Source organism: Ictalurus punctatus, chromosome 8, assembly GCF_001660625.3.
Source record: "Ictalurus punctatus breed USDA103 chromosome 8, Coco_2.0, whole genome shotgun sequence".
Classification (NCBI taxonomy): Eukaryota; Metazoa; Chordata; class Actinopteri; order Siluriformes; family Ictaluridae; genus Ictalurus; species Ictalurus punctatus.
The window spans coordinates 4,142,332-4,163,117 of NC_030423.2; the positions used below are offsets into that span (position 1 = coordinate 4,142,332).

The 20,786-nt window shown below is 40.1% G+C and overlaps 1 protein-coding gene across 2 annotated transcripts in view; it reads left to right on the plus strand.

Annotated features, from left to right (window-relative positions):
• nlgn3a (neuroligin 3a) overlaps positions 1-20,786 on the plus strand; it is a 167,960-nt gene that overhangs the window by 92,939 nt on the left and 54,235 nt on the right. The gene's annotated exons all lie outside the window — the stretch shown is intronic.

Genomic DNA, 20,786 nt, shown 5'->3' on the forward strand with positions numbered 1-20,786 from the left:
CTCTGTCAGTGGAGCATCTCTATAATCAAATGTAAGACCTAACACAACATGATTTTTTGTTGCTGTACCTCCTCTACCTGATGGACGATTTTGCTCTACGTTAGAGGTCGGCTTATAATGACAACTGGCTAGTTATGTTAAATGCTTATGAAACACTGCAGATTTAAACCTTCAGTTCAAAAAGTGTTATGGCTAAACAGTTGGATTTTTATTTATTTATTTATTTATTTATTTATTTATTTATTTATTTATTTATTTATTTTTACAATGGTACAAATTACTTGGTGCTGTGTAACCTAATCACACAGTGTTAGTGGAAATGTTCTTAAACAGTTGGTTACTGCATTCATGAACACATTATTTTATTAATCTCTGTAGTGAAGGTACATGAGCATGGAGCTGGAAACTGGAAAGATGCAGCTGCAAATGTACCATTTTTTTTTTCCACACTAAATTATGAATTCTGGCTGAGCTGCCTTAACTGAATGAATTTGCATTTTGATGCAAAGCCTTATTTGCATTTCCTAATGTGACTGTGGTCAGGATTATAATGCTAATTTCAGTGAATGGTTCAAATCATGAGCAAATAAACCTCACACACTTGAGGAAGATAGAAACTGAAGGGTTTTTTTTTTTTTTTTGGTTTCAGACGCGCACAGTTTTTGATGAATATGTTGACCTTTAATAAGGAATTTGTTTTTTGAAAAGCCTAACAGAAGTTGTGCTAAACTAGTATTAAACCGGCAATCGATAAGTTCGAACAAGTAGTAGTCATCAGAGTATGTGCTCAGAATGTCTTATTAGATTCCAGAATTAAATATTTCTAGTCATTTGGAAAGAAATTGGCCCAGTAGGGTGTTTTTTCTTCGAGGCATATAAAAAAAAAATAATAATAAAAAAACAACAAGAAAAAGTAAAAGAACCGGCATAACTGCATGTTCTGTATTAACATATTTCTGGACAGGGAACTACCTCATAAGATTAAATAGTGAATGAAAGGGTTGTAGTTATGAAATTGCTCACAACCAGGACTAATTCTATTCATGTCTTTAATTAGTGCAGATGCTTACCACTCAAAGGACCAATTTCACTACTGTGGTATGTCAGCCATAGATACTCAGAGAAGTCAGAGATAACACAGGAATTCAGCCAAGTCCTACCACAAGAGTCCCAATCTCGGCCAAAGTGTTAGACAGTTTGTAGAGCTGGATTAATATTTATCTAAATTAGTGTGGCCAAGTTCCAAACAGCCAACCAGGACCAGCCAATGCAGCACCTGCTCACTGAAATTGCTCGTGAATAAATATTAAATACGGAATATTTGATTATTCCTAGCCATATAAGCAGAGGTGTTGTTTCCAGGGCATTCCTGCATGTCCCAACGTTGTGGGTGTCAGGCACAGATGTTGTGCATTTGGAATAATGAGCCCACTTCCTTTTAATGGGCTTCCACCTCATTTCTGCCTCGACACTAGAATCCTGTCAGACTAAGTCAACCTTCAACTCAACTGAAAGGAGACGTAAATGAGATGACATCTACATTAGAGAGAGGGAGGCAGGGAGGGAGAGAATTTTCAGTGGTGCCTCCTTTCTCTAAGCTTCCATTATCTACCTGTGACCCTTTTGCGCTCAAAGACCTATCAGACTTACTTCAGATTCTCCACTTTCAAAGTGTTTCAGACTGATCGGCAGAGTACTGAGGAATCTCATTTCTATGCAATAGCTTGAGGTCCTCCTTTTCAATGTAATGCTGCTGCTTCTCATATTGGACCAGTTGGATCTGGTGGCAGGTAAATCATGTGCTCTTGCAGTGTGACACTGTGACAGGAAATCATATAATTCAATATTTGAAGCTCCTCTTGAAGGATGTATACGTCTCAATGAAAACGGATTTAATGAAATCTTTGGCCAGGATGTGGGGCCGAAAGAGTGGTGTAGAGCTGTCAGAAATCTCATTCGGCTGCACCACATGAGACGACTGACAGCCCTACCTAGTTTAGTGTAGGTATACCTAAATGATATTTCAAATAAATGCAAAGTTTTTTTTAAGGGAAGATTTTAGCTAGTTTGACCAACTTTATTCTTACCTTATGAGGTTGCATGCATGTAAATTCTGTCAACATGGGGAAAAAAGACAAGCTTTTAACATAAATACAGATGGTCAGGTAATGGATATAAAGGTTATATATATATATATATAACTGAAAAAGTTGAAAATTTGACAGTTGAAAATAGGAATGCCATTAGATATAATCCCATACTGTTCCTTTATGTTATACCGGTATGTTATTTTTAGGTGCATGCATCTCTTAAAATATTCCAAAAGTTTGTTAGAACAGTCCAGACTACTTTTTTGATCCTTATAAGTCCTCATAACAGGTGAGTTTTTAAAATCTTCTAGCATTTTTCTCTGTCTAATAATTAAGACTTAACCAAATTGATAGCCTAATTAAACCACCTGTTACACTTTCCTGGGTTGGGTCGCTAATGAGGAGAGGGGAGGCAGGTTTAATACACATTAGTACACAGGCACACACTCATATCCCTGGATAATACTGAGCATATGTGTACGGCATTAATTGTTGTGCATTTTTTAGACTCAATCTGCTGACGTATTTTATAATGTGAACACGATGTGCATAACGTTGACCCTCAAGATGCAGATGTTGGATGTGAACATGGGAAAAGCTTGTCTTGTCATCATGCCTCTAGAGCAACAGAAGCTGAGAGTCTGGTGGATTACTAAGAGAATATCAGGACCGGATCAGGTAACAGCTGATGCACAGATATTGGTATTATACGGAAAATAGAAAAAGTAGGACAGGTGCATTAGGAACTTTTACTCACTTAGCAGTATTAGCTCAGTTACTGCTCAGTTGTCCAGTCTAAAACTGATTCTGCAAAGAATGAATTACAGTCTCCCAAACAAACAGACTCATTTAGGGTTAAAGTATACATAAATATAGATTTTTTAACATATATATATATATATATATATATATATATATATATAAATATATATATATATATATATATATATATATATATATATATATATATATATATATATATATATATATTGATTTGACTTAGCTAGGAGAGAGGAAGGAACATTATGATTGACCTTTTCTATCTATATTCCATTATTTTTGAAGAATGTATAACAAATATTTAACGTCATTTGACTGGTCTTCTTGCTAATGCATATACTGCCTTCTAGTCTAGCCTATTAGTGACTTCATTAATAGTAGTAAAAAAAGAAAGTAGCGTCTACATCCTACAATAATGTTTAAAGCTAGGGTTAGGGTTAGGGGTTAGGGTTAGGGTTAAATGTTTTCCCCAAAACCTAACTAGCTTGTTAATCTTACAGAAAATGGGAACAGTTTACAACAACAGTACATGAATAAATCATGCACTAATACCTGAATTAATACTCATTTCAATATGAGCTAATGATGAGTTAAGGCATGTGCTAATCACAAACCTTAACTACGACTTGAGTCTTATGAGTTCGTGCGTGAATAACGACCACCTTAAGTACATGTTAGTGTATGTTTGTTAGTTAATGTAGTAATGAACACATAGGGGTAAACTAAATCAAACATGTTCTATAAGAAAGAATACGAATTATACGTACACAAACATCAATGGAAGGTGCTGGATTACTTTCATAATTTACATTGATCCTCCTTATCGAATGTAGAAGGCATAAACACCGATCATTTCCTCTCAACCGGTTTTGTGTCATTCTACATCCATTTCTCTTCAAATCACACTGTAGTACTAGTATGTGCTCTGGGTAGCTAGGGCCCGGGGCACTGCTCCTTTGCCCACATGGGTGAAATTTGATTTGGTTTACCCAATAACACAATGTAAATGTATATTATCTCTGAATTGGAGCAGCAAAAGTTGTGGCAATACTTGCAGTAGAAGCGCAAGTTAGCATTTAGCTTCGGTAGAAAGAGATTGATTAAACATGTCAAGAAAAGCGTGTTTTATCCGTAGTGTAAAAATTAGACTAGTGTCCATACTCCTAAATCTACCCAATCTATGATCCAGACAAATATGAGATTAGCTTGTTTTTCTTCCCAGTTGGCTACTAATACCATACTCGAGACTAAATTATTAAGTAGGCCAATATAAAAATAGCCAGTTGAAGCACCTGCTCACTGAAATTGCACGTGAATAAATATTAAATACTGAATATTTGATTATTTCTAGCCATATAAGCAGAGGCGTTGATTCCAGGGCATTCCTGCATGTCCCAACATTGTGGGTGTCAGGCACAAATAGGCATAATGGATGTACAAACCCAATAGGTACGAGGTCACACTAGAATATTGTCAAAAGACCGTCAGGGTCCAGATGTTATGCACTTGGAATAATGAGCCCACTTCCTTTTATTGGGCTTCCACCTCATTTCTGCCTCGACACTAGAATCCTGTCAGACTAAGTCAACCTTCAGCACAACTGAGAGGAGACATAAATGAGATGACATCTACATTAGAATGAGGGAGAGAGAGAGTTTTCAGTGGTGCCTCCTTTCTCTGAGCTTCCATTATCTACCTGTGACCCTTTTGTGCTCTATCAGACTTACTTAGGATGCTCCACTTTCAAAAGTGTTTCAGACTGATCGGCAGAGTACTGAGGAATCTCATTTACATTCACTAACTTGAGGTCCTCCTTTTTAATGTAATGCTGCTGCTTCTCATCTCATATTGGACCAATTGGATCTGGTGGCAGGTAAATCATGTGCACTTGCAGTGTGACACTGTGACAGGAAATCATATAATTCCATAAAAACATTTCCATATTCAATAAAACCAGCTAGAAGTGATTTGGAGCTGGAACTGGAATCTATTCTGCACAGACTTTCAGGTGCACAGGCGGCCGAGGGGCAGGTGGAAACAAAAGATGCGGTGACATTTTATCTGATGCCGAATCCCTGGGGGGGAAGCAGCACTGCTGGACTGTCAGGCAGATTTCTGCGAGATGAAGATGGAAAGAAAGGCAAACAAACAGGGGCCCTGGCACAGCCTCCCATCGCCTGGCAAAAGACACTATACGCCATGCTCTCCTGTGGGGTTGCAGGCAGTAAAGATGAAACAGAAAGCGAGATCTAACCTTTTTTTTTCTCTTCATGAACACAGAGGCGATAGATTAAAGACTGAATGGGAAAAAAAAAAACAGAGGAATCACCTCAGCAGTGATTCCCAATGGAAATTGGACTACAGTGCCAGTCAGGCTTCAGAGCACTGAGCCATTTAGATGATGTTCTTTTTCAGAGCATGTGAAGTTGCAAGAGATGGGGGAAAAAAGAACTGGAGGTTAAGGTGTGATGCCATAGTCTGCAATGATTCAAAGCAAAGCAGTAATGATGATGATTCATAATCCCACTATCCAGTGTCACACAGAAGAGGATGGGTTCTCTTTGAGTCTGGTTTCTCTCATGGTTTCTTCCTCATGTCGTCTCAGGGAGGTTTTTTTTTTTCTCATCACTGTCGCTACTAGCTTGCTCATTACAGCAAAATGCAGTGTTGCTTGTAGAAGGCACATTTTCTTGCACATAAAAGCACCTGGAAGGCACTTCATCTCATTTTCTTACATGAATGAGATCTTTTAGGGCAACTCTGGTTTTGGCCACTGGTAGGGCACCCATTAAAGCACTTCATCTGGTTTTTCTTGTATGTAGCGGAACCCTATAAGGCACTGCATCATGCATCATATCAAGGCATTTCTGGGCAACTTAGAAGGCACTTCATGACTATTTTTTCCCCCTACGCTACTTTGCCACCCCCGACACGTTGCATTCTGGAAATTTGGGTCCAACCTTTCCTGTCTCCACTCCTTTCACCATGGAATTCTCATTGAGGTGACATTAAATGTCACTGAAAATGGTGAGAAAGGAACCTCTCTCTTTTTCTTTTTTTTCTTCTTCTTTTTTTTTTGCTGTTTTTAGGAGCTAACAGTGAAATCTGACTCATCCTTCAGTTTCAGATTGTTGAGGTTTTTTTTTTTCTTTCTCCTATAAACTCACTGGAGCAATAAAAATCAAGCACCAACCAACAAATTAGCAAATAACATCACAAATATTTCAGTATAAACATGTTCAAGATGATACAGGGTGGACTTTTCCAAAACCAAGAGACTGGAAACAAGGGAAGAATGCTCAGAAATGCATTATACAATAGGCAACACTTTGCGAATACATGCACAGAGACAGATATAGGGCTTGAATGCACAAGTGAACATAATTAAGCAATATTGCACAAGCAAGAGTGTGTTTATACTGAATACTGGCATGACTCCAGACACAAGCCAGCTGGCCGAATTCCATAGGTAGTAATAGCCATCCTGATATTCAGTATAACCGCATGATTGCGAGTGAGATATTGCTTTTATGCAACAGTTCTATAAACAAAAAATGTATATAAACTAACTGACATGTCTAACTGACATATGGCCAAATGTTTATTTTTGCTCTGCTAGCGGAAACAGATCCCACAGAAGCCACACTCACTGTATTGCACATTGGCTAGCCGGCTAGCTAGCTCATATTGATTTGTACATTCCCATTAAAGTTACCTCAGTTAAAATTTTGGAGTGATATACAAAGTGAAAGGTCCCAGTGCAGTTTTTAGGAAATATAAGCACTCTTTGAACGTCGCTCAACCAATCAAATTAGTGGGCCGGAACTAACTGTATAATGAGGGAAACACGCTTAGGAGTGACTTAAAAGTCATCTTTAATACATTTTATGTACGGCGTTACTGGAAACCAGTGAAAAGGCTCTGGAAACCTTTTATGTTAGCTTTATAGACCCAACAAAATGGTGTTCATAAATTGAAGGAAAGAGGAATGAAATGATTTAAAACTATCGCTTTAAAATAAGAACAAGAATGAAAAGCATCTGCAATATTTTAGACGTTAAAGCATATTTTGAGGTTATTTGAATGACACAATAATCAAGGGTCTGAATCTGTTAGTGTGATAACACTGTCATGCCACACTCCTCATCCTTTAAGACTGTAAATTGATCTGCCTTATTCGTTGATTAAAAGTTGCTGTGGTTAGCCCAGTTCTGCATTTTCAGCTCAAATACTGCACAGGCCCTTAAAGAATCTCGAGCTTGATTAGCAAGAATATACTGTCTAGCACAGAGATCCAGTATAAAGTGGGGTCAGTCTGCTAAGATGTCAATGGCTTACAGTGTTGCTGCTTTCCTTCAGTACCCAGCTGTACACTGATCGGCCATAACATTTGAACCACTGACAGGTGAAGTTAATAACATTCATTAACTCGTTACAATGGCACCTGTCAAGGGGTGAGATATAGAAAGCTATACAGTCAGTTCTCAAAGTTGATGTGTTGGAAGCAGGAAAAATGGACAAGTGTAAGGATCCGAGGGACTTTGATGACGGCCAAATTGTGATGGCTAGACGACTGGGTGAGAATATCTCCAAAACGGCAGGTCTTGTGGGTGTTCCCGGTATGCAGTGGTTAGTACCTATCAAAAGTGGTCCAAGTAAGGACAACCAATGAACCAATGACAGGGTCGTGGGTACCAAAGGCCCATTGTTGCATAGGGACCTGGTCAGTGTGATGCTCTGGGCAATGTTCTCCTGGATGTTACTTGGACACGTACCACCTATGTAAACATTGTTACAGACCAAGTACACCCCTTCATGGCAATGGTATTCCTTAATAGCAGTGGCCTATTTCAGCAGGATAATGCTCCCTGCCACACTGCAAAACTTCTTCAGGAACGGTTTTAGGAACATATCAAAGAGTTCAAGGTGTTGACTTGGCCTCCAAATTCTCCAGATCTCAATCCGATCGAGCATACGTGGGACTTATTGGACAGACAAGCCCGATCCATAAAGGACCCACTTTGCAACATACAGGACTTAAAGGATCTGCTGCTACTATAACATCCTGGTACCAGATACCACAGCACACCTTCAGAGGTCTTGTGGAGTCCATGCCTCGACGGGTCAGAGATATTTTGGCGGCACAAGTTAATGTTATAACTGATCGTGTATAAATTACTACTGAGTAAAGCATGTGCAATTTGCTCATGTGCCTTTCAGACAAATGACAAGAAAATGTACTCTAATTACAAGAATGAGCTTGAAACTTGAGTTAATCATGTGGGTGGTGAGTGACAGTCCTTGGGTGAGAGCTGATATTCACTGTGTAATGAGTTCCAGTGGTTGGGGGAAGCCTGCAAACTGCTGTGCCAGTAATAGCAAGTGATTAATTCAAAGAGCAATGCTCATGGATCACCAATCCCCTGTTAGAAAGCACTACTGTCAGTTTGGTTTGATAGAAGTGTGTTTGTTCCTCAACCTGAGGATTGAGAGGGTGGGTGGGGGAAACTTTGTGTGTGCAAACACCGACATGTTTTTACACTGTGCTAGAGGTGAGAGCTGCTAGTAGCACTGAGGAACTAATTGAAATGAGAGGCGATGTGCAAGTCTCCGCCAACATTGCCAAGCCATTCGTCAGGGTGACATCACTGCACTCACACCCCATCCATCTCCTAAGCATGCACTTGTCCCTGTGATTAATATCCATACTTCCCCATTGCTTGAGCATTCAAACACACAGCGGCGTGCTGTGAGGCAGCAACTTCCCCTCTAATCTACTTCAGAGCAGGACAGCCGAGGCATAGTTCTCTTTTACGCTTCTCCCTTAGGTGAAGGGCAGCTAACTAAGTGCCCTGTTATCACCTCGTCAGTGATTCAGGAGTCAGGCCAGCTTTGTGATTCAGGAAATTCTGCAATTTCTCAAAAACACAGACAGTCATACACAGGAAATAGTTCAGAAGAAGGGAACCTCATTGGCCTACTCCCTGTACTGGTGCAATTTCTTAATCATTTGCTCCATAAAAAGTGGGGGTAAAAATGAGAAAAGATAGCAGGTTGTCTAAGTGAGGTTGGGTGCTAACTTGCCCTTGTACTACATCTGAAAACTTCAAAGATTGAGATCCCTTAGTATCTGCTCATTAGCAGGAAGCAAGATTATGGCTGCCACCTGAGGTCAGGTGCACTTTGAAAGCGCTCTGATTTATCATCTTGCGAGCCTGTTCTCTTCTCACAATTTGCTTTGATTAGGCACAATGCTTATGTGTGCAACATCCACTTCACTTGAGTGGTGTAGAAGATACATGAATATTGCTGGCCTTCATTCAATTTGTTGTGGAGCAAATGCATTTCACTGTCTTTGAGAGCTGGTCTCCTCGTGCACCCCAAATCATCCACCAAACCACTTAGCATTGTGTGGGATCGATTGGAATGTATTCCATTAGGAAGGAGAGTGTACCATGCAAATTGCTCTTTTGTAGCTGGGTCCAGTGGTTTATAGAGGCGGGTGAGCTTGGACTGTCCAAAGAGATCCAATCGTGTAATCAGATTAAGAGCTACCAGCAAAGACGGGAAAGGATGTCAGCTGCCCCCTCCCTGTTCACTCTGATATTACTCCACTACTCACCACACGCTTTTCTAGGAGGAAATCTGTTTTTATCACCTGCGAATTTTCCAGCGCTTTTTAGTGTATCATCTTCTATTGATGATAAGCGGGCTGCGTCGATGACAGTTTGCAGACTGGCCCATGTCTATGCTGCTAAGAAGGTTGAAGTAGATATTTAAACTATGTTGTGCTGGTGCACATGTGGTAGATTGGGGTCAGCCTCATTCGCCGTTCATTTCGCAGACTGATTGGAGAAAGCAATTAAAATTTTGAGCACGGGGTGACATCATGAACTGGAGGCGTGCAGCTCAGCTTCACCGAGTTTAAAGCGTACTGGTCTCCAAAGGCACTCTTATTGGATCTCATTTAAAACCAATTAAGGTATGCCTCCTGGCATGAGATTACACTGCACATGAAGTCATATAATATGTTATCACATGCCATTTACCATATGTAGGCTTTACCATGAATTCACAGTTTACTCTGTGGAATATGTCATTTTAAAAGCACAGCTGCAAGCCAGGACCTTGGAGGCAGATGGAGATGGAGCTGTATTCATCCAGTGGCATTTGGAATTTCCAAAAACTTGAAACAAACATGATTGAGATGCCACATATGTGGACCATTCCAACCATCTGACAATAAACAGACTTGCTGAACAGAAAATCGCAATGTGCTTGTCATTCCTAGTGTCTCACAACATAGCTATGTCCACATCTATGGCCTCCTTTTTGTTCTACCACCGGAAACTCAGAAGAAGCATGTAGTGAATAGGCCTCAGTATTCAAAGCGGAAAAAAAAATACAGCACTGTCTTTCTTTGAACTCCGTAGTCACATTATTGAGTGCCCCGGGAAAGAGAGAGTGACAGAGAAGCTGCTTCGTGATATAAATGGACGTTGAATCTTTTCACTGGCCCACTCTCCTCCCCTGCCCGCCCCCATTTCTTTTCAGACCTCGTATTTATCGGAATGCCGTGATTTTTTTTGACAGGGAGCGGGACTTTTTTTTTTTAATGGGGGGGGGGGGGGGGGGGGTGAGTGGTTAGTATGTGGGAACAGTGAATAGATCCCTTAGGGAGAGATGGACTGCAGGGGTGATAGTGTTCATGAGCGAAACTGACACACTGCTTCTTTATGCGGATGTTTGGAGGATGGCCTTCAAGCCCTCTCTTTCTCCATCCACACCCCAGAATCTTCCATTCAGACACCCGGGGTGGGGGTAGGGGGCCTGGCGCGCCTTCGTTGAGCTGCGAGGGAGGGAGGTTTTCTGCAAGCCTCTCAAGGCTTTGATTGTGTGGCCTTTTTTCCTGGTGCATTGAGAGGGGTGGAAGATAGTTGGGACACACAGACAGCCTTGTTATCTGGCACCCACAGTGAGGGCAAAGGGAGATAGAAAGACTGAGAGAAAGAAAGGCAATGGCCCAGTCCTGCGCCTTCATTGCATCATCGTCCGCAACTTCCTCCTCTTCCTCCTTTTCTCCTCCCCACTTGTTTGAGCCACCATTCAACTTCCTGAGTGGGGCCAGTGATAATAGATTCCCACTCTACGGCTTGATTACACAACCATGCCGAGTCAGAAACAGAGATAGACCATGAAAGTTATAGAAGCTCTCTAGTGACAAAGTGATGATATTTACATGTAAACAGCAGAACGCCCATACCTTGGGAATCGGACAAATTGAATCACGTTGAATCATGAGCTGCTGGCACATACTGGGATTTTAAAGACAATTTGAGGAATTGATTTGATTGGATATCAGCTAACCACACTTCAGGGCCTTCAGAGCCTTATACAGAAATCCCATACCATGCCATACCAGATAATGTGTTAATACATGGATGCAAAATGGATGCAAATTGGATACATTGTGGGTTTGGGTTTATTTATTTATTTATTTATTTATTTCAAAGGGCATCTGGTTAACGTAACAAAAAATTCCTGAGTGGTCAGATATGAACATGTACAGTGTTCATTTATTCAGCCTTAGTTAGTGCCTGGTCAGGGTCTCAGTGGTTTAAATTAGGCTACTAGTTTGTTCATATTTGGAGAAATAGAACTAAAATAGACATAAATTCATTCAAATTTATAGATAGAAGGTACAAACTAAATAAAAGCGGTCTGACCTGTATACTAGGTGAGATTGAGAAACTGTTAGAGCCAGAATTCACAAACCATGCTGACAGTGCTGGCATTTCTATCTCTGTCCCAATCCCATACCCCCCGCCCCCACCACCCAGTGTTTTCTAGTATTTACAGAGGCATAAGTTAGGGTTCATACAGTATGTTTAAAAATAAAACTTCCAGTTTGGCCTACACCCACTTCGGGTTTAAATTTGAATCCAGATACAGATATGGAAGTTTTATGCATTAAACAGATACATACGGTTGTATTTTGTTACACCCCTAGTCCATATATGTGTATATGTTTGTCTAATTATATGTACCGGTATTATAACTCACCGTCCACTTTAATAGGAGAACCTGTACACCACAGTGCATAAAATCATGCAGATACAGGTCAAACGCTTCAGATGATGTTCACATCAAACATCATAATGGGGAAAAAGTGTGATTTCTATCACTTAGCACTTAACCGTGGCATGGACGTTGGTACCAGATGGGCTGGTTTGAGTATTTCTGATCTCATTGGATTTTCACACACAATGGTCTCTAGAGCTTCCACCGAATGTTTTCCCCATTCCGATGTATTATGCAAATATTAACTGAAGCTCTTGACCTGTATCTGGTTGATTTTATGCATTGTGTTGCTGCCACATGATTAGCTGATTGGATAACTTCATGATGGAGCAGGTGTACAGGTGTTCCAATTAAAGTGAACGTTGAGTGTATATATGTATCAATGCAAAATAGAGAAAATATAGATGATAGAATACATTATTAATTGAATAGTTTTTTTTTTTTTTTTGCAAATCCTAACTGCATAATCAGTACACACATAGTCATAGCATTTGTAAGCACACGGTGTTCTAAATGCTTGGCAAACAACAAAATGTGCAAATGTGTGTCAATATTCATATATGTAAAGTAGGCAGGGAAAGACGTGCTCTGGTGAGCTGTCCAGGTGACATGAATGGACAGCATTTGGAATCCTGACAAGCTCAAATACTGAATACAGGTGGTGGTGGTGGTGGGGGGGTTCTGCAGAAGGTTTTAGATGTATTTAGTGCAGCTGCATGTCTGTGTCAATGAAGACAGGAGACTCAGGCTCAGGCTGCCTTTTACCTGCCTCTGATGCTAAACAACATTCTGGCCGGTGAAAAAAAAAAAAAAAAACGTTTGAGGTAGAATTGAACAGAAGCCTTTGTGTAGGCGCAAGATGGGAAGAAGGAGTGAGCGATCCTATTCTCAGGCACTCCATTAGTTTGCATGTATTCAACCTTTCATTCTTGTCCTATGGAACGTCTGAAATGGACGGTAGCTACACTATATAAAGTGGTGCTTGAAAGTTTGTGAGCCATTTAAAATGTTCTACAATTCTTCATAAATATGGCCTAAAGCATCGTCAGATTCTCACACAAGTACTAAAAGCAGACCAAGAGATCCCAATTAAACAAATAAGACAAAAAAATATTATACTTGGTCATTTATTTATTGAGGAAAATGATCCACTATTGCATCTCTGTGAGAGGCAAGAGTATGTGAACGTCTAGGATTAGCAGTTCATTTGAAGGTGAAATTAGAGTCAGGCGATTTCAGTCAGTGGGATGATGATCAGGTGTGAGTGAGTGAGCGTCCTGTTTTATTAAAAGAACAGGGATCTATCAAAGTCTGATCGTCACAACACATGTTTGTGGAAGTGTATCAAGGAAGGAACAAATGAGATTTCTGAGGACCTTGGAAAAAGCATTGTTGATGCACATCAGGCTAGAAACTGATGATGTTACAAAACTATCTCTAAAGCGTTTGGACTCCACCAATCCACAATCAGACAGATTGTGTACAAATGGAGCAAACTCAAGACCATTGTTAGCCTCCCCAGGACTGTTCAACCAACAAAGATCACTCTGAGAGCAAGACGTGTAATAGTCCGCGAGGTCACAAAGGATCCCAGAGTAACCTCTAAGCAACTAAAGGCCTCTCTCACATTGGGTAATGTTAATGTTCACAAGTCCCTATTAGGAGAACATTGAACAACAATGGTGTGCATGGCAGGGTTACAAAGAGAAAACCACTGCTCTCTATAAAGATCATGTGGACAAGCCAGAAGGCTATTGGAAAAATCCTTTGTGGAAGAATGAGACCAAAATAGACACGTTTTGCTTTAAACGAGAAGGGTTGTGTTTGGAGAAACGAAAGCACTGTCTTTAAAAAGTATTCTTTTAAAATCTGTTTATAGCAGAAAACAAGTCTCATCCTCTCAGAAACAAGAACAGGGTGTTTTTGTGGAAAATCACAAGTAAATTTGAAAGGCTCAGCGTGTTATGAAAACTGGCAGTCATATACAGCTGCTTTCCTCCGTACTTCTCTGTTCTGGTCAAGGCTGAATGGAACTTATGGAACTAGAAATAATGGAATAAGTGTTTCTGCTGACTCTTTTCACTTACAGTAGTAGCCAAGTGATTTGCCACGTTTGCTTCTTCTTATAAATCATGAGAGACATATTGAGAACCCTGGATGCTTTTGCGCCTCCTGTTGACATGGATCATACACTCAAATACCATGATCCTATATAACTTCTAAAGCCAGGTTCCGTCTAGAGCTGTTGCGTACAGATATTTGAATATTTTGTGGTTTCTCTGGAGAACGCTCCTTTACTGGCCTCTCCAGCATACATCCTCACTACTCTCATCCTTTGCGAGCTCTAAAGTAGACCATCTGTTGATCCATTTGCTTTCGGTCATGTTTCTCGCAGCAGCAGGGCCCTGTGTTTAACTCAGCCCCCCCCCTGCGTGATCGCAGCAGAATGTGCGACTGTTTTTGTATCTTAAACAACCACAATTATTGATCAGTGGTGAATTTATTTCATCCTAGTTCCCATTCGTCTTCATATGACCTTATTTGGCTGATCTCCTGCTCGTGGTGTGTCTAACAAGCTCCCGAGAGATGCTCAGAGTAGTAAAGGATTCGAGCTCTGCTGTACGTGACATCAGACATCAGAGAAGAGGAATGTTTTTTAAGACAAAATTTGAACGAAAATCGTTTCAAATGAGGCAGAAATGTAGCAGGAAAAAATCCATGGATTTATTATACACAAAATGTCTGACAATGCCCATGGGGAGTTTAATGGTTTTTTTTTTTTTTTTTTTTTTTTTTTTTTTACTGTTAGCATATTCCCTCTGTCCTGGAAGAATGAGCTCTCTTTGATATGGCAAACAATTTCATGCTATTTAATTGATTTACACCTGATAAAATGAGGACCAGCTCCCTGTTCTTCCCCTCCTAGCGGATTTCCTGCGTGTTTTGCGTAACTCTGTACGTGTTCAGTGTTCCAGGTAGCTCCTAGCCATCCAGTTTATGAGTTGTGTTAAAACGTTTGACAGAGATTGAGCCCTCAACAGAAACATTGTATTAGAGCCTGGAATCAGAGTCTTGGAATGTTAATCATCATTCAGGCATCTGTGACCTATGGAGATGCACACTACATCTCTGTTAGACGATAACTCCAGCCCTGCAATTTGACGACTCGTCCACAACGCGCTTTATTGTCCAAACAAAAATCCTCTGCCGAGGTTGTGAATGGAATCAGTTCAGATAAAACAGCTGACCTCCCTGTATTAGGAAATGCATTTCTTATCAGCGGTGTTAATAAGGACTCTCCAGGGATACGATTTGTAAATCAATTTTGCTATATACATGTCACTTGATCTCCACCCATGTTGAGAGTCTGCTTTGGCCTTATAGACTCAATACATCATTTGGTTCAGTCGCAGGAATTTTGATTCTTGGCGTTTTATTAAACCTGGTGTCTGTATTTAGCTTGGAGCCCAATGGGTGAGAAAATGGCACGAGCTCTTATCTTTCCCGAGCCTGAAATGATCACTGAAATACAAACATGCCTGGTAGAAAGCTCCTGTATCATGTTAGAGGGTTTCATTGACAGACGTTTTGGGTATGAAAACGGGTTCCATTTCAAGATCTATGTAAGTCCCATTATTGCGTGTCAATATCTTTGATTGTCATATGATTAACTAGTTTGTATTTATATCGGTTTCCTATCATGTGCTAAACATTGTAGAGCTCTTGTGGTACAGGTCTTGTCGTTTCATAATCATAAATCATCATGTCTTGTGATTAAATTGTACACAGCTGGTTGTCAGACTGACTGATTGATGTTTTCCTCGAGTACACAATACAGAAACATGTCTTTAATACCGCGTAATGTATACTCTGACTGTAAAGACAGATTTTAAGATTCTACTGTTGCCTGTTGTTTTGTTTGTTTTTTTTCTTATACAACAGCACTTCTTTTCTGTTTGATCAGAAGGTGTTTTTTTAATTTTTTATAACAGCAGCCTAGACAGTCATTTTAGATCCAAGGTTTATATGAACGCGCTTGCTCAAATACATTACTGTTTCTGTGCTAACAACTTGTACAAAGGATATCTAGTTGGTAGTCATCGCAGTAGTTGAGCGAGTCGGCCATTTTGATACAGAGTCCTCACATTCCGCGATCCAATGCGAGTGCTGTTCCGTGCAGAGAATATCGTATCCCTCTTCCGGCATCGGACACTGTCGTTGGTTCCTCCGGTACCATCGTATGCTTTGGATCCAGTCCGCCTCCATGATAAGCAGAATTTGTTGATCTTGTTATTGTTTTTGTAGCAAAAGGTTTTAATGGGCACGGGTTGCTAGCCCGACGCCCAAGCGTCCTCCTTTCTTATCCGGGCTTGGCAATGGGGGAGTTGCTGTCCTCTTATCCTCTTAAGACACTACAAAAAAGGAATTTCAAGAAAGTAATTAAAAAAGCCTTGTTTCTGCTGGGAAATGAGTCTTATTTTTCATGTAAAAATAAAAATGATCTTGCCAAGCATGTTTTGCATTGGAAAAGTAATCGAATTTTAAGAAAATATATCTAACTTTGTCTTAATAAGATATTCCAGCTAAATATTGATTCAACCAGTTACAATCTACAACAATGGTTTGCATAATATACCAGCAGAGAAACAAGATGGTTTTCCTTATTTTTAAGACTGAGACCACTTGCACACTTCAATTTTTCAATGAAGCAGCTAGGTGTCATGGTTACGCTGAAATCCACACTGAACTACAGTACATTATCCATCAGCCCTAGCATGTCACATGGCCATGTCACATGTCCCACTGATCACTCACACCTGTTCTGTGTAACCCCTGATAAAGACCCCTATAGAAGTTCTATATAATTTCTCTGAAGCAGGTTGTGCTCCAGGGTTAGTTTGTTTCAGAGCTGACGGAGCATGGCGTGCCCTTTTGAAAAACGTCCTGTGGACGAGGAAGCACAGATGAGAGGGTGATAAGACCCACATATAGATGTGTTTTCATATTCGGATGAATATTTCGGGAGCGTTACCACTGTTCACGTGAATCATTCATTTATTTAACAAACCTTTTGAAATCTCACATCGCCAACGTGACACATCGCGGATCAGCGCTTAACACCGAACACATTTTACGCAGTACCTTTCTTCTTTCTTTCTTCTTTTTTTTTTTTTTTTTTTGCCAGAGGGAGTTTTCTGTATAACGTGGGCGATTCAGAACATGTTGGAAAGGCAACTGTGTGAAGGGCCGTTCGTACAGTATGCCTTACACTCCACATTTTTGTGCAGTTCCCTGGAAATGTCAGGTTTCCCAAATGTGATCGGATGCATTGATGGAACCGACATTCCTATTAAAGCTCCTTCAGTCAACGAAGTCATTGCATAGCATCGATGTGCAGGTAAAAGTAGATTATTGGGTGCTGAATCAAAGTTTTAAATGAAATTAAAGTACTGGCTACTCATTATTTAGTTACTGGTCCCCACTTACTAGGTAATATGTGACACATCCCACCTCATCACCAACATGAAAGCAAAACGGCCAGGGTCTGTACACAATACCAGAATATTTAAAGGCCCCCTACTCTTCATGAACAAGATCAAGAGGAACCCCCAGTTCCCTAACCCAGTGGACTAAAGAGATTTCAGGGTGTTACTAGATCTGATCTGCCAAAATCGCTTCTAATTAAAAGACTACTGTCCAAAGTGAACAGTCAAGTGTGGTTCATTTTTTCTTTATTTCCTGTAATTGAAAAAGACATGGGGCTCACGGTGGCTTAGTGGTTAGCACTACTTGTGGTTAGGGTACTCCGGTTTCCTCCCACAGTCCAAAGACATGCATGGTAGACTGATTGGCATGTCCGAAAAAAAAAGTGTCCGTAGTGTATGAATGGGTGTGTGAGTGTGTATGTGATTGTGCCCTGCGATGGATTGGCACCCTGTCCAGGGTGTACCCCGCCTTGTGCCCGATGCTCCCTAGGATAGGCTCCAGGTTTCAACGTGACCTTGAAAAGGATAAGCGGTATAGAAGATGGATGGATGGATGGATGGATGAAAAAAGCATTTGTATTCATCGCTTTTCCATTCAGCAGTAAATGACAGAATAACCATCGCTAACGTTAGCCAGTGCTTCAGCGATACAGTTTCAAGCCTGGCCTCCATTTGAAGTTGTAGAAGATCCATCTCCATGTCACTTTTTCTAATTTGCATTTGAGGATGGACCTTGTACAGCTCCTTCACAGGCAGCTAGGAAGACAGAATGATAATTCATTATGATTGATAACATAAGTGTCTGTAATACATATACAGACCAAATAGTTTTAAATATGTACAACTACAATTTTTTATTTTTTTACACTGTCAATATTCTGTGTGGAGGTAGACGGACCCTCCTCTGTACAGGAATTCCCAGCCGTAAACTTTAAGGGGACAATGACGAAGTTTTAATAGTCACACATCTTTTTTTTTTTTTTTTTTTTTTTTTTTTTTTTTTTTAAAACAAAAAAAGGTAACGCATCATATGTGTTATATCTCTGTGGGCGTCCCAGCTTCTTCATTTCGTCCCACTGTCACAGCAGAGGTGGTCTCTTCATCTACATCTTTCAGTGCAAATTACTAATAATGTTTGGTCTAGCAAACAGAAACAATACATGAAGACAACAATCACTTATAAATGTGGCAGGACGTGCTGTATGTCCCTTACAGTAGCAACTACAAGAAAATGATGCCTCTGCATCCTTCCTGTAGATATATAAAACAGAGAGAAATGTTATTATAGGCGGTTGGGCAAATTAGTTAGGATACAATTTAGGAAGTTTATGGAATATTATCTTTTTGGAAAATGTTTCATTTTGACTTGGCGCCAAGTTCTTCTGGGTCCAGAAGGATTACACCTGATAAACTATGAAGTGTAAAATATTCATTTTAAGTAAGTCTATATTGAATAACTGAGTTTTCATTGCTTGTAATAAGCACTTGCTTAAATTTTGGCATTTTTGTCTAGTTTGAAGATTTTGCTTGAGTTTAGAACACTTGGACTAGATTTAAGTCGGCCGTGCTTGTTTGAAGAAAGACGTTTTTTGCAGTGTGATCAGCTTCGGGGGGTTAACTGCAACTACGGTGTGCATCGGCCGCATCACACACCCTGTCATTGATTATTTCCTGGAACAGCACACCATGTCATGTTTTATTCCCTACATACACTATGCTAATTAGCATTGTATAATATAGTGTAGTCATGCTGAAGGCATTTTAGTCTTCGATTATTTCTGTTCCCATTTCTGCAGTTTATTGCGGTCGTAGTTGCAGCACTTCTGAATAGCAGAACTATTCCATTACTTTCCTTTCTTTTTTTTTTTTTTATCCTCAAAGCCATTCCTCATCATTGGTTCTTAAATAACCGGAATGTTTATCCACTGCTACATTCCGACAGGAAAATAAAACTCTAAAGGTGAGGTCAGGGATTAACTCAGGAACTATTTTTGTTAAAGTTCTTCTCACATTCCAGTGGACTCAAAGGTATCTGTTCAGAAGAAAAAGTACAGCCACTGTGGACCGGTAAATGGGAGAAAAAAAACAAAACATGATGTAGACCACAAACGTCCAACCAATCAGGATATGGAGGCATCTCTACTTGCCTGGTAACCATGTTGCTTGTCAATTCAGAAAGCTCTACCTTTTGCCATTCAGGGGGAGGGGGTATTCCAGAAAGCAGGTCATGTGACTTACATGGGTAAGTTTACTCAGAGTAAATGGATAACCTCAACTTTTGGTTCTAAAAACGGAGGTAACATTCAAGGTGTCTAAGTAGCCATAGTGGCTTACTCTCTGAACATAACCTGCTCTGAAGTAGGTTATGTTCCAGGGTTAGTTTGTTTCAGAGAGCCGCGGAGCATAGCGTGCCCTGTGGACAAGGAAGCACGGATTACAAAAAATCTTTTTCGCCATGAGAGGGTGATAAGACCATGTATAGATGTGCGTTACCATTATTCACATGAACCTTTTGAAAACTAACATCGCCAATGTGACACATCGTGGATCAGCGCTTAACTCTGAGCGCATTTTATGCATTGCCCTTGTTTGTTTATTTTGCCAGAGGGAGTGTTCTGTTATTAACTTGGGTGATATAGAGCATGTGGGAAAGGCAACCATGTGTGGACGTTCATACAGTATGCCTTGGACTCAAACGGTTCCTACACGATTTTGTGCACTTCCTTGGCCATAATCCATGATGAACCAATGAGGATGTCAAGAGGAATCTAGTGAACCAAAGAGATGGCAGGGTACAAGATGTGATCTGCCAAAATAATTTCTCAATAAATAACTAATGCACAAAGTGTGCTTCAAGTGTCAAGTGTGGTTCATTGTTTCTTTACTTACTATAATTAAAAAAATATTAAAAATGTATTTATTGCTTTACGATTCAACAATAAATGACAGAATAATCATCACTAGGCAAAAACAATTCTTTGCCCACCTTTAGCCAGTGCTCCAGCAATTCAATTTCAATCCTGACCTTTTTTATGTTCAGCTTTTTGTACCTCCATTTGATCTAATAGGGGAACTACTATTAAGATTGTACACACCATATGCGGTAAAATAAAACAAGCATGCGTAATTAACAAGTGAAACGTTGCCAGTGAAGAGTTATTTCAAAATGCCTTTTTCAAACGGTGGCAGTGTTTATGGTCATCTTGAGTGTTTAAGGATATATCACGGGAAACATTTAAAAAAAAAAAAAAAAAAGTTATTAGTACTAATGTGTTACACCTACATTTTACCAAGCCAGTTATATCATGGGAGGTGGCTGAGGCTGATGAACTGCCCCCTGCATCGACCA